The sequence below is a fragment of the Balearica regulorum genome, chromosome 1 (assembly GCF_011004875.1).
Source record: "Balearica regulorum gibbericeps isolate bBalReg1 chromosome 1, bBalReg1.pri, whole genome shotgun sequence".
NCBI classification, from domain to species: domain Eukaryota; kingdom Metazoa; phylum Chordata; class Aves; order Gruiformes; family Gruidae; genus Balearica; species Balearica regulorum.
In genome coordinates, this window is record NC_046184.1 from 152,847,140 (window position 1) to 152,862,834 (window position 15,695).

The following is a 15,695-nucleotide window of genomic DNA, read 5'->3' on the forward strand; positions in this document are numbered from 1 at the left end:
TGAGCTGATTTAATTCAGCTTCCAAAGAACTGTTTTCCCTGGTCTAAACTGTATCTTCCAGAGGGAGCCAGAGTGTAGGAATGTCAGTTTGCAATTCCAAAAAGTTCTTGAGACACAGATCAGGCATTAAGCACAAGTGTAGACTTAGGAATGTTATTAAATGCTTTGTTGAATGGGGACCTGTGCTTGCAGCAAGCATACTTCAAGCAGACACACAGACATGCAGCATTTCTTAAGGGCTGTGCCTGCAGCAGGCTTTCTCATGAGTTTTCATAGACTATGGGCTTCTGACGTTGTTTGTAAGCTGCCTTTATTCCCATTTTCAACTCCTAAATATCCATGTAGAAAAAAATCCCACTGGTCACCCCACAAGGTCAAATTAGAAAATATTTGCACATTTTGAGCTTCCTTTAAAATGTATTTTAGCAGCTATAAGCCAGGCCAGTAATCAGCATCATTATCATGGGAAAATTCTCCAACACACATCAGTGCTAGAATTGCTATTAACTTATCACACACTGCTGTTCATGGAATAGGGATAATGACTACCACTGAGCTACCTTATGTGGTTGCCATGAAATAGCAACCACTACTAAATATTTTTAATCCCTAAATATTTTTAAAGTTTTTAACAATGGATTTAGGAACCTAATTTTAGATGCACCTACTTCTTAAATGTGAATTTTGTATCTCTATGATTTTCCTGGAAAGGCCACATCCTACAGGCCTTAGCAATGTGAGCAATACAGAATAGTCCTTCAGCCTTAACCTTAAAATTGAACAGATTTTCTGACAGTGGTGTTTTTGATGAAGCACACAGTGGATGTATTCATTGCAGATATATCTTTTCTGTTTGTTCTAAAAATCTGATTCTGTTCCTCTTGACTAATAACCAAGGCCCACAGAGCTACCAAGTACATGTCAAAGCAGAACTAAATTATTAACAACCTTTGCAGTTTCAGGCAGGATCTGGTTCTCATAAGTCAGAGTCTATGCAATGATGGCTCTGTAGTTCATAAATCACTGACTGTGAGAAATGGAAATACACTGTACTATGGTATTTGTAATTAATACAGGGTTTGTGGTGCCAAGTCTTCAGAGCCCTCCACAAGAGCATTTTGGGCTGCTTCTTAATATAGTTCAATGCAGAACTAGCCCAGGAAGATGGAATACTGAAGTTAAACGGATTGGGAGATTTGGCAGCAAATCAGATTTTTTCATTGCAAAATGATGGTTGATCAAAAAGGAGCCATTTAATGGAAGTGTATGTTTTAGCAAAGCTGCCCTGGGAAAGTTTAACCAACCTAAAAGGGGAGTGCTGGTCATTGTGGAGAGACACAACAGCTTGATGCCAAGCAGTGAGTGGAGCTGAATGTCTGGAAATTGAGCTATTAGCATGGGCTTTTTTTCTGACTGTACTTTTTTATTAAAAAAAAATTAAAATAGTATTCATAGGAGTTCAGTCATTCAAAAAAAACCCCAACTAAAATCTTAGCTGTGAAATCCTAAAACTTACTTCCTTCCTGGACTGTGCAGAGAAAGATCACCGCACAGCCCAAGCTGCCCAGAGGGCATAGGGGTACAGGATTTGGACACAAGGCTGCCCAAACACTCCCATGCATACCCCATGTGCTCTTGTCCTCCCTTCCAGAGCACGTATCTGAGCCTGTATCTGCTCTCATGGACTCAGGAGTAGCTCAAAGAGCGTTCACTACTGCCATTTGCATTGACTATGTCTGGTTAGATGAAAGACATTCATGTCCGTTTGTATGTGGAATAGCAGGTTCTGCTAAGACAGGACTGAGAAACTGATTCTTTGTTCTTCTTTCCTATAAATATACTGGTTTATATATACCCGACACAGTTCAGTTACTATTTTACCCTAACAGGGATTTAGGACCTTATCTTCATAGATTTCTTAAAAAAAAAAAAAAAAAAAAAAAAAAAAATACTGCACGAATAAGTGAAACAGGAATGTGAAAAGAAAGAGGACTACTCAAAGAGCAGCCTGAGTCCCGAAAGTGAGGAGTTAAGTATGCTTCACTTCAATTACCTCAGTATTAGCAACTCTAAAAAAAAAAAAAAAAAAAAAATGTTTGCAATATTTAATGAACCTCAGCAGTGATGTTATGGCCAAATATTATGAAGGAGTTACGAGGAAACTGCAGAGTTAATAGAACTGAATTGAAGCAAGGATTTTTAGAAGTGACTTAATCTGAGACTTGAAAACTGAAAGAACTTTTATCCTTGTTGAAAACCGCTGGCTCCCTTCACCCAAACATATTTATATAGATATTTAACTGATTTCACTAGTGAACAAGCTAATGTATTCTAGAACAATTTATTTTAAAATGTGAACTGTAAAATTATGCTACAAAGTTTATTAAACTTTCAGGTGTTACATTTTGACATACTCAGATCTTTCCTTTAACAATGACAGAATGCTACACAAAAATACTGCATTTCATCTGGTGTAGGTCTTTATCTTATCTTGACAGATTATTGCTGGTTAAATTGTAGAGCTGACTTAAAGGCAGGACTCTTCAAGGGAGTGAGAAATTAAGGCTTCACCAAATGGTAATAAAGCTATTAAAAATGCAAACAGCAAACAGCTACACTGTACAGGTTAGACAGCTAATCCAAACTAGCAGTTTAAAAAAGCAGAGCAATTACACTTTTATTTAAATGCAAGGAATATGAGCAAGAATAGAATGAGGTGCCTTGTTTAAATGCATTCTTTTGAATATTTATTAGAAATAATACATGTAGTTAAGCCACTTATCTGATTTCAGTGAATAAGTAAAATGCAAAAGATCAATTTTCATAATTATACTAAAGAAGTCTGTCTTTCATAAAAATCTCATTAATAACACCATTATTACTGAAAAAATATCTCAGTATTATTATTGTTATTCTAATTATCAGCAAAATGCTACTGATAATGTTGTCATAAAATTCCTTTTTAGTATCCTATTAAGGAAGATAGACTAAGTAGTGGTTTAAGTTAAATCTAGATCCTAAGTGGCATTTAAGAAAAAATCTTCTTTGTGTATTTAGATAAAATACATTATGTGTATAATTACATAAATTACTTCAGGTTTAGCAAACAAGAGATATATAGATAATGCATGCATGCATATGTATTGTTATCTCTACAGAACTATACAGCCAACTCAGTAGGAAACACACCGAGCTATGCCAGCAGAGTAACAAAGTGTTGCCCAAGGACAAAAATAGTTTCTCAGCAAAATTTTAAGAAACAGCCTTTTTCACTTATTTGTTATTATCAGAGAGCCTGTCAACACTCACTATTTTTTGTGCCCACCTGGATTTATTAAATTGCTGAAGAGCTTGGGATCCTCTAGAAATTAATATTAGAAAGGGCACATTGTCTTACACAAGAAGGAAATTTTAGCTGCTCACATACATTATCGAGCATGCTTCAAAACTAGGCCAGCGTGGGTTGCAGCACAGAGGAGGGAGCGGGAAGGATTTTTGAGTTGGAACCTGACAGTTCTTCACCCTTATGGCAGACAAGGACCTGGACAGCTAGCACGGCTAGAGAAGAAGAGAATTTGTTCCTGCCATGGAATTTGTAATACATGGGCTGGCACCATGTCCAGGAGCTCCATGCATGGACCAGAACCTCGGCGTGTGAGTTCCCAGACAAATAAGACAGCTGGTTCCCCACCCAAAAAGCTGATTAACAAATAATAGTTATAGTAGCCACCAAGGTCAATCAAAAACATGTACTCAGGCTTCCTTGGGAGGTCCGCGGTAGTGAACAGCTTTCTGACGCAGGAGGCACCTGGAGGATGAAGAGACAGTTGGAAAAGCTGCACAAGTTTTCATGGGGAGGCAATCTGCCACCCTGCTGCCCTCTCTGAGATTCCACCCCATACAAAAAGAAATAGACCGCTGGCAGCATAGCAATCTTATAGCCCTTATCTCTGGGAAGATAATATTGTGAGACATGTTCAGGTTTTTGAGCAACAGATTTTCACTGATTCAGATGGTTCTGGCAGTTTCTGGTTCTACCTTCACAATCACAATGACTTAAATAATAATAGCAACAAGTTCATTTGACGGTACAAGAAGAGGCCAGTATCTGGAAGGCAGTGAAAACAGTAGGCTGAGGGACACTTTTCTGCCCAGATCTTGATTATTAATATATACATATCCTTACATGCATAAAAACATATGGCAGGCAGTGGTTGGGAAAATGGATATTTACCATAACGCTGATTAAGCAATGCCTACAGGCACGATTAAGAAGGATCTAAGCAAGAGTTCAAGGCTTTTCCTGAACAGGGTTAGAAACAAGCCCATGCCTAAGCAGATCACAGACTGATTTTCTGTTAAGACATGTATTATTTGGTGTTACTTGGTATCATGTTCTGAAAAAAAAAAAAAAACCTCCTGGCAAGTGAAATTTGTTTGTATCTATAGCTTGACTGCCTTTTCCTGTCTTAAAACACTTGAAGAAAATTAAGTTATCTAAGTAGAGAGAGTCAGGTAACTTTCAGAAACAACTTTCAGTGTATTGCAATCACTGGATGCAACATAGTTATACTTATCCCAATGTGTCACAGGTGGCATTTACCACTATGCATGAGTGTTAAAGCAAACAGAAACAGCTTTTATCACAGCAGAATGTCATGATCTGCACTTAGGGTTCAATCTTTCCATCCACTATGTGGGCACAAATTGACATGCCTCAGAGAGTAGGATTGAATTCTCCACTTATTTTAGAAAGTGTTCTAAAAATACAATCAATATAGGGGGTTGTAAAAATAACTTCTTTATTTTTTTTACTTGCTAGGGAGAACTGTGCATAAATTATGGCTTTATTTTCTTCTACTTGAGAATTATGTAAGTTGTACGAAAAGCTCAAAATAATTTAATACAACCATTGTGCTTTTGCATCTGCGTGTCTCTAGTGATTTCTTTTTTCTTCCCTTTTTCTTTTCCCCCCTTTCTCTCGTTCTCTCTTCCACTCTCTGTCTCTCGGTATGTCTCTCCGTGATTCACACGCGCACACACATACACACACTCTTTGGCAGCAAGGGCATATGTAGGCAACCCCCAATTTTCCCACTTGAAAGTGTTCCCGTGGCTTCCAGCGTGATTTTTCTCAGCTTTTATGTATAACCACCTACCTCTGCAAGACAAATTGATTTCTGTTGATCTCTTGGGTGCACACTTAGGGCAGGTTTCACTTAGTCAATCTCTGCCTCCATCCCACTGGTTTGGATTTATTGTGGGTACTTTATAAGCAGTGGCTAATTTCAAGGAGGAAGAATACAAATAAAATAATAGTAAGAGTACATACTCTTCAAGGCAAGAACTGTCTCTTTTTGTCTAGCACTATTTCTGCTACTGTAACAGAGCAGATCATAATTAAGCAGGGACCCAAAGATTCATCACATTTGGGCTAAATCCTGCAATTTTCCTGTCCAAAAGCCCTCACTGGAATTTCTCAGTGAAACAGTTAAAACTTCTATAACGGTGAAGCTTCTGTTCCCAATCTGCCCAGGAACATGAGGTTCCTGGGGCTGCGTGTACAGTTAAATCTGTATTCACAAAACCAGTAAAAAAACCTCATTCTAACCCAGGTGTGCTTGTACCCTCACACTCCTTTATGTGGTCACAAAGCGCCCCCCTGCCCCGAATCATACAAATTTTGTCTACAAAGTCAGGCACACGTGGAGTTTTACAATATTGTTTTAGTCTAACCCAACTACTTTAATTTACATGTCAGAATCTATATTGCTGTAATCTCTCTTCTCTCGAACATTCCCATTAACAAATAGATCAGCCTAGATGTGCTGTGTACTTAAAGGAAAATCTCTTTTTCTTTTGGAGATGGTACTTTTGAAGCGTAAGCACTTAGAAATGTCTTTTAATGAGTTGAGTGTCTTGTTTGTGACTGTATCTCCTACATAAAGCCGTACCTACTTTGTGTTTTTTCCTGTGACCAGTCGTTAAGCTGGTTTAAGGCTCATATTCACTCCTCTATGTGTTAGATTTCTTTTTCTTCTTTTTTCTTCTCCTTCTCCTTTTCTTCTCCTCACCTCTCCTTCCTTCTTTCCCTTTGTCCTTTTCCTTTGTCATAGGAATTTGCACTTGTTTGTTGCTGATTTGTAAGTCAACAGCATCTCAGTAAGTCAGCAAGAATAACTTGGAAAAATAGTTTCCCAGAAAAATACCTGGAATATATGTGTGCATTCAGATGTTACCTTTTCACATTTTAATGAGCACAAACACAGAAATAATATTTATAGCAGATATTCATCCTGCAGTGAGCTCCTGAAGCATCATCTTTTGTACAAAAGTGCCACAGCTTCTTAAGACTACTTATATGCATGAAAAATCAAATTTGGACACTTAGACACTTTTGAAGACTTGAAACAAAACATTAGTGAAATAATTGCTGAATCCAGGAAATTACTGTGAAGTGATATGTGACACATAATATCTGTCAGTCTTACTGCAAGTGAATATACTTCAGGCCAGATCGTGGCCAGACACTGAGCATTGCAGGAGAGACAGAGCAGACTTCAGCAGCTAGAGAGCATTTTTCTTACTTAACATTATCTTTCTGTGTTATACTGCTGATCTGGCCGCTGTGTCCCTCTTCCCAGGATAGAGGTTCAGGAAAAATGAGATTTTGTCATTACTTTATGTTGTAAATCACTGAATGTTAGGCTCAGACCAAAGAGGCTACTCAAGTCAATGCAAGTCATTGCAGACTTATGACTGCTCCTGCTTTACTCCAGGGAGCAAAACCAGCCCTTGGGAAAACAGAGTACCTTGGATGCACAGCAAGAAGCACTCACTTTGAAACAACACCAGGGAGTATTTGAGGAAAGGTGCAGAGAAACAATGTCCATTAATGCGCTTCAAGCAGTCTTTAGACGCACCTGTAATCCTTTCTCCACGTGTATTATCATGATCTGCAACACTTGTTTCCTTTGAATTCTAAATGTGATGCAACCTTTTAATCCCAAATCTCTTCTTTTCTCTGTTATATTTTTAAAGTTCTCCACAACAGTTCCTGTAAATGTCAGCATGCCTCCATATGTAATTTCTCTTCACTCATAGCTGTTGTTAACATAACATTACGCAGAAAAACATACACCTCATCTCTCCAGGCCCTCCACCCCAATTTCTCTCCTGATATTGGAAGTGTATTATGACTTTTATTTCCATTTGGCACTTTAAAGGAAGGGTATGTTTATAATTTTGACAGTGCATATGTTTATGTTTAAAGTGTATTTGCTGTCTCCGAGTAGGAAGGCAAATAACCATTATCAGTCACTACTTATTAAATAAAATTGTAGCTAGTAAACAGCCAACTTTAGCCATTTTAAGTCCAGCCATTCAGTTAGTATGGCATTCCCATCTAGAAGATATTTACCTTTAAGAAAAATTACAAAAAGAAAGGGCATATAGGAAGGGGAGAGGAGGGACAGAATGATTCATGGGAAGAGTCATGGCTCCTGTGGAGCTATTCTTTGTTTCACAACACAATCTGTGCTGTAATCCTGTCTGCTCAAAAAAACAGTGTAAAAGGATCTGTTATTTCACTCCTCATTTACATGGTAAGAGCGTGTTGTGATCCCCAACTGCTGATGAAAGAAAATACAGTAGCCCATGCTCCTAATTTGACCCCATTCTTTATGAAAAAGCATGTTACTGTAAACATTAACTCAGGCTAATAGTCCTCAAAAACACTGCTCTTTGTCATTGTTGTGACAAACATCAACCTGCCTTGGCTGTGAGATTTGCCCTCACTTGATGGTCCATGGCTCTCCTAAAGCTTTCTTTTGCCAGGCCAGCGTAGCTGGCTAGCTGACCCAGCGTGTCCATAACTGTGCTGAACAGGTGTACTTGTGGCATGTCATCTTCATTGGCTTGGGGCTCCTCATACCACTAGGACTCCTGGGGGTGCGTGGTTCTTTTAGCTGCATAAACTTCACAGAATCACAGAATGGTTGAGGTTGTAAAAGGGACCTCTGGAGGTCATCCGGTCCAACCCTCCTGCGCAAGCAGAGACACCTAGACGTCCTGGATCTCCAAGGATGGTGACTCCCCAACCTCCCTGGGCAACCTGCACCAGTGCTTGACTATCCTCACCGTAATGTCTTTTCTTACATTTAAAAGGAGCCTCCTGTGTTTCAGGTTGTGCCCATTGCCTCTCATACTGTCTCTGGGCACCACTGAAAAGAGCCTGGCTCTGTCTTCTTTGCACCCTCCCTTCAGGTATTTATAGTAATTGATAAGATCCCTCCATGAGCCTTCTCTTCTCCAGGTGGGATAGTCCCAGCTTTCTCAGTCTGTCCTCATATGGGAGGTGCTCCAGGCCCTTAATTATCTTCATGCTCCTTTATCAGAGTTCCTTCGGTATGTCCATGTCTCTTTTGTACTGGGGAGCCCAGAACTGGACACAGTACACTCCTTGTGACCTCACCAGTGCTGAGTGGAGGGGAATGATCACCTCCCTCGACCTGCTGGCAATACTTTGTCTAATGCAGCCCAAGATATCATTAACTTTCTTTGTGACAAGGATACATTGCTGGCTCAAGTGTTCACCAGGACTCCCAGGTCTGCAGAGCTGCTTTCCAGTTGGGCAGCATGTTCTGGTGTTTGGGGTTGTTCCTCCCCAGGTGCAGGACTTTGCACTTTCCCTTGCTGAACTTCATGAGGTTTCTGTCAGCCCATTTCTCCAGCCTGTCAAAGTCCCTCTGGATGACAAGGATGACCCTCTGGCATGACAGCACAACCCTCTGGCATATCAGCCACTCTTCCCAGTTTTGTGCCATCTGTAAATTTGCTGAGGGTGCCCTCTGCCCCTTCATCCAGATCCAGTTAAACAGGATTGGATCCCTGGGGTACACTGCTAGTTACTGGCCTCCAACTAGACATCATGAGACTGACCACCAATCTCTGGGGCCAGCCATTCAGCCAGCTTTCAATCCACCTCACTGTCTACTCATCCAGCCTATTCAGCAGCTTCTCTATATGGATTTTATGGGAAACAGTGTCAAAAGCCTTACTGAAGTCAAGATAGACAATATACACTGCTCTCCCCTCATCTACCAGGCCTGCCATTTCACCATAGAAGGTTATCACGTTGGTCAAGTATGATTTCCCTTTGGTGAAGCCATACTGACTACTCCTGATGATTTTCTTGTCCTTCAAGTGCCTGGAAATGTTTTCCAGGATGGTTCCATCACCTTCCAAGGGATCAAGGTGAGGTTGACCAATCTGTAGTTCCCTAGGTCCTCCTTCTTGCTTTTCTTGAAGATCAGATTGATATTTGCTTTTTTCCAGTCTTTGGGCACTTCTCGCAGTGATCTCAAAGATCATTGAGAGTGGCCTCACAATGACAGCTGCCACCTCCCTCTGCACTCGTGGGTGCATCCCATCAGGGTCCATTGACTTATGTACATCCAGTAAGTACTCCGTGACCCGATCCTCTTCCACCAAAGTTACATCTTTATTGCTCCAACCTTTCCCCTGGTCTCTGGCACTTGTGATTCCTGAAGGGCGGACTGCGGCAGAGAAGACATGCAGTACCTCATGTCCTGCGTAACCAGGTCCCCCATCTCCTTCAGCAGTGGGCCCACATTTTCCTTAGCCTTTCTTTTGTCACCTATGTACTTAGAGAAGCCCCTCTTGTTGTCTTTGACATCCCTCACCACATTCAATTCTGGTAAATTTGACCATGACTCTTTTCCATGGAATTCTGGGAGAATGCATTGGATTTCTGTAGCACAGATAATTGTGATGAAGTGTTAGAGAACATCGGTGTCCAGGGGGTGATACTCCTTGTCATCTTCTCTAACTGCAGAAAAGGCTGAGCATCAGCTGAAGGAGAAAGTGACTGCTAGTGCTGCTACCCAAACACTGTGACAGGATTGTCAGCCTGGGTTGAAAGTACCATCAAACTGAGGTGACAGCTTGTTAGGATAGATGGGACGGATATTAAGAGTGTAGGAGCTGCATTTAACTCTGCAGCAAAGGCTGTGTCCACACTAGTAGTCTAATTTTACTCCCAAACATGGTCACCCTAGTTCACATCCAAATCTCTTCTCCAGTAAAGTCACTTGTTTTCCTGTGGAAGGAAATCTGAGCACAGTTGATGGGGCAGCTTGCTGAAGGATAGACAGTGAATAAATTACTTGACTGTGAGATGCACCAATTGTGGCTCATTCTGCCTTGAATCATCCTGCAAAACTCTCCCAGAGGTCCTTGCACGACCTGTCATCCACATGCCATCATGCCTTCTCCCCTGTCACCCAGCACACACTCTCGCTAGGGAACTTCTCTCCAGCAGGCTGTGACTCAGCACCGCATTATTTTGGTCAATTTGCACTGGAAGCCCACAAAATTCTGTGAAAAGTGATGTCTCAGAGCCCCAGGGGGCCTGGCAGACACCTGGATTGTTGGAGGCAGCATTATCGCAGGGCAGCGGGGACACCAGCCAGCCCCACATCATGCAACAGCCCCGAGGTGTCTCCCCAGTGCACAGAAGGTGTGCATGTATCGTAAAACATAGTCTCTGTATTTGTGCATTTTATTTTATGCTATTTTTCTACTTGAAAATAAACACAACTGTAAGAAGAAGAACAGAAACAACATCAAAGAAGAAAACTCACACACTGTCCCATGGGTATGCAAGGGGCAGGCTCCTACTGCGGAGCACTGAGATTGCAGGCTCCTGGCATTGAAAAAAGAGACATGAACCCACCCAGTTAGGTGTGGTGTGAGATCCCTGGGAAGAGGGAAGAGAGCTGACTTCCAAAGACTACACGCTGCCTGGAGCTGCCGCAGATGCAGAGGTCTGACTGAGCTCCTCGATGCTTCTGCAGGCAGCAAGGCCCAGCTCTGCACTGCACATGAACCACCTTGGTCTGCTCAGTTCAAGACTGCCCAGTAGATTCTGGAGGAGTGGTATCCAAGAGGTGATGATGAGGCCTCCTTTGGCTCACATCACACAAACAAAAAATGAAATGACATAATTTTAAACAACATTCAGTTTGAAGCACAGGCAAAAGCGCTCTCTCCCTTTTCTGCAGTGCTCCCCACAGGGACCAGGAGACCCTGACAAGGTTTGAAACTATAGTAGCCACATCTCAAGGTACTCCCCTAATATTAGATTCTTGGGTCACCTCAGTGGGCACCTTCTTCATCCATCTTCCTGACACTGGAAGAGGAGTACCACTACATGGTTGCCAGCAAGAGGGCAAGGCAAGAAGATGAAGGATTTCATCTTGTGATTAGGCTCTCATTGAGAGGTAGACCTGATAAAAAAGATTTTGTTTATTTCTGAGAGAGAGAGAGAAAATTCCTCTTCCTTGACTTAGGCAGCATTTAGAGCCCTTTGAATGCATTACATCATAAAGTATTTCAGGCAAGAAATTAGTCACCAAAATTTCCAGACTCAGGGTTTCTGGAAGTGTTTGAAAGCTAACCATGGATACCTAACAAACTCAGGCTGAAAAGTGAGGCGCTCAGTGTTTTGGACAGTTACTGAGAAGTAGAGAAAAAACAGCCTTGAACAGCCCAGGATGTTGTCTAAAGCATTAGGTGACAGTCACTAGAGAGCAATGCTGTGAACAGTTGTTTTAATGCCAATTGTGTCTCAGTCGAAAACAAAGATATTCCTTGCAGTTACTCAGTGGCTTCAAGAACTTCATCAGGTATTGCATTTGTACCAGTACTTGTGCTATATTCATACTGTATTTCTGATGTCCTTACAGAACTGTTGCCATTGTAATATACGTTCTAAAAGCTGGCAACGGATCTCTACTGAGTAAAAAAACCACTGGCTATGTCCAAATGAGGTAGTAGCTGCTTATCTTAATATATAACAATCCGATGTCAAGTATTTTTTACTTCTGTTAACCTAATATCTTTAAGACATTTACTTTTTATTTTTCAGTGAAATCTTCTTGAAGTGGGATTTTATGATACCATTTGTATTAGCATTATACTGTTTCCCATTTTCATCACTGTATGGAGAGGTTTCCTATTTATGAAATAAAAAAGATACATTGCAGTTTTTTCTATTCCAGATAAGGTGTTGACAAATTTATACACATACAGAAGGGAAGATAAATGCACTCTGTATCAAGGTCAAAGTAAGTGCTATCATAATTTCAAAAGTGTTGACAATTTTAAACATGTTTTATAATGCTGCTAAGAAGTTTTCCTAAATATGTGGCTCCTACTATTATTGTGCTACGCTACTCATGTATAATAATGCCAAAGACCCTACAAAGGCCTAGAAAGAATATAAAAATCTCTTAACCACGACTCAAATTTTTCACCTATGCAGACCTTTGGATGTTAAAGTTTCACAAGCTGTAATACAGAAAATTATTAGACCTAGTCATATTTGCAAGACAACATACCAGAGAAAATACAGTCACTAACATGAGGCTGCTAGCTAATACCTTTCCTTGAAACTTTAAAGTTATGCAACTCTGAAAATGAGACTGCTGAGCAGAAATCGAAAACATAAGGGGAAGACTCCAGGAGCAACAACTGAGGAAAGCAGAAATTGAATTTTAATATAAACTCAGATTTTAAATATTTAGATTAATTTTAAATCTAAACTCTCCTTTTCTGCTGACTTTTCACAAACACCCAGGAAAGCAAAACACTCTTTGTTTTTCCTGTATATAATTCAGTTCAGGCTCATGGATGCAGTATATCTCACGTGGCAAGACAACTTATCCTCTCAGTTTTTCCCAGAAGCAGTTTCACAGGAAGACCTAGTCCGCTGGGCCAAAGAAGTACCCCATTCCTCTTTAAACAACAGAAAACTGAGGAATAGCATCAAGTTTTCTTCTCTCGTATCATATGCTATTTAAAGCCTCCTCTAAAATCATGAATAAACTAGAAAATGAAGCCATGCTTCATCTGCCTTCCAGAATCTGCTGGATGCTCACCAGCTTGTGCATGAATGCAACTTTTGAATATCAATTGCAGCCTCTGAGGAAGACAGTTGCAGGGAGCTGACTGCCAGGCTTAGGTTGGACCCCTGCACCCTTTTCGGTGTCAAGCTAGCACCGACACTTCAGTTCTTGAGGGGTCTGCAAAGGATCTTCATCACTGCACTCCTTTGACTTATTGATATGGGTTTATCACCATTAAAAGAACCACAACTTTACATTTTAATGAAGGCTATTACTTGTAGATTTTCTTTCTGGGACAAAGGGGGCCTACAAGAAATCTGGAGAGGGACTGTTTACAAGGGCATGTAGTGACAGGACAAGGGGGAATGGTTTTAAAATGAAAGAGGCTAGATTTAGATTAGATATAAGGAAGAAATTCTTAACTTTGAGGGTGGTGAGGCACTGGAACAGGTTGCCCAGAGAGGTTGCGGATGCCCCCTCCCTGGAAGTGTTGAAGGCCAGGTTGGATGGGGCTGTGGGCAACGTGGTCTAGTGGAGGGTGTCCCTGCCCATGGCAGGGGGGTTGGAACTAGATGATCTTTGAAGTCCCTTCCAACCCAAACCATTCTGTGATTCTATGATTCTGATATGTTGCTATTAGTAGCCCATGTCCTGTTGTTTCTCTGCATGCCCTCATTTTGAGGACTGTGACCTGAAATCTCTCCTTATCCCATCTCCACAGAGGTAACAGCCATTATTCTTGCTCTCTCTAGGAAAAAGACACATTACAGGTGTCTTCTACACATAACCACTTTTCCCCCAGTTGCGTGGAATTTGTCTCCACTAGCATTCTGTAAAAGCATGAAGATCATGAAGTCTCCTGACTAATTAAAGAAACTTCTCTCTCTGACTGCTGTCTCCCTCAGCCAAGCTCACCTATTGCCTTCATTTCTGGACAGCAGAGAAAGGGAAAGCTGTGCTGATGGTAACCACAAGAGAACCATGTCCCTGTCCCTGTGGCCTTCTGCATCTGTTGCTTCTTCTTGTTCACTTGTCAATACCACAGCAGAAGACAACCCTTGTGGAGTTGCTCCTCATGGTCTCAGCTGGAACTGTGATGTGGCAACCTCAACAGTGCAGCCAGCATCAGGCTTCTGAGGACGCAAGGCACAGGTCCTTCCAAAATAGGATGAATTTTGCTGTGGTCACCTCAACATCTTCTTCCTTCCCTGGCCTGGGATTCTGTACAGTTTTTCTTATTGCCTGTCCATAAACTGGAGACTAGACCCAATATAACTCACTTTGTGAGTATATTAATATAGGGGTTTAGTTTGGGAGGGAGTGCAGTGAGGAACAGCACCATGGAGCAAAGATCCTGCCAAGCAAAGCCTTGGTAGCTCTGCATTTATGCAAAACTGACAAAACTGTGTAGGCACCATTTATGTAACCATGAGTTCCCGAGGAACCCCTCCCAAGAGGCCTGAGGAGCAAACAAAGATTTGGTCATGCCATTCAGAAGGAGGACTTGCATATATACGTGTCGCATGCAATTACTTGCATTAGTAGATGCCATTGTTGTGTGCTTATATTCTTATAGTTTATATTGTATAATTTATAACATTTATTAATATTTTAATGACTCAAAAATGTGAAAGATGTGCCAGCAGAAGTCCAAAGAAAGATACAATGTGCTCCTTCCCCAGAACAGCATAAAGTCTGAATCTAGTGGGAAACAAGCAACATGTTGAGAAATCAAAGCTGACAGGAAAAGGAATAAGAGGGGAAAAGGAGCACTGGGGCCATGGATCTAATAAGAAATCCATATGATGAGTCCTACCAATGAGATATTGACTGCTTTCTCAGCTGTTCCTCCTTACTTGTTCCTCTTAAAATGGAGAATTAAGAAAAAACACAGAGTGAAGTACTTAGAGCATCTGGGAAATAATATTTCTGGTATAAAGGCTGGTCTGGGAGACTGAGTATAGCTATTTATGAAGAAGGAAGATAAAATGGATATTGGATCTGACGTCTGTTGGGGACCAGAGAAGGAAGGAGACAACAGGGGCCACAGGTGGAAGCAGACATGGCCATTGGAAACAGTTTCATATTCTGACAGTTTCCAAGGTTATAACATTCATTTTTGTTCTTACTGGCAGTAACTCAGCCATCTTCACAAAAGAAGAATGTATTTTGATGAAAAACCCTTGTGTGACAATCTTTCTGACCAGCATTTAGCAAGGAGGTTAGGAAAAAGGCAGGACCTGAGCCATGTGGGTCCTTGAAGGCACGGAGAGAAAAGCTTTGATTTCATAGGCAACAGACAGAAAACACAAAATACATAACTATCAGTGTAATAGGCATGTAATAAATTAAAAGAAAACATCATAGTATGGAGCATAATATTGCCTTCTTGGAAAGGACTATTTCAGTCTCAGAAAACATAAACAAGTGGGACTATGAGAAACACAGCAGTGTTTGTTGAAAATCTGAGCCATTAAAAGGAGAGACCAAGGTGCATTTCTAGGGAGCCCCAGCACATGGCAGAGCCACAGAGGTGCGCGTATAGCCCAGTAAAACTGACTGATGGGCTGCAATAGAGACTGCTGGGGAGGATGGGGGGGGGGGGTGTATGTTAGAAAAAGGTGTCAGCATTCTGTCATATGGCAGAAGTTGGGAGAACTGAAGTTGATCTGCAGAATACATTTTAAGATAACAGAAAATGCAGTGATTATGAAGGTATATTAAAAAAAAAAAAAAGAGAGAGTAGAAAGTTCTGAACTGTTTTGG

General features: G+C 41.1%; 1 long non-coding RNA gene across 4 annotated transcripts in view; it reads right to left on the minus strand.

Moving 5' to 3' along the window:
• Nucleotides 1-2,479: 2,479 nt before the first annotated feature.
• Nucleotides 2,480-15,695, minus strand: part of LOC142599459 (uncharacterized) — a 425,989-nt gene continuing 412,773 nt past the window's right edge. For 3 of the 4 annotated variants that reach the window (XR_012833022.1, XR_012833024.1, XR_012833021.1), the window contains exons 3-4: nt 5,160-5,282; nt 2,480-3,808 (exon numbers count right to left, since the gene is read on the minus strand). This is a non-coding gene — a long non-coding RNA (uncharacterized LOC142599459). Of the gene's footprint in view, nt 4,109-5,159; nt 5,283-15,695 lie in introns of all 4 variants that reach the window. The other variant, XR_012833023.1, reaches the window with a different exon arrangement.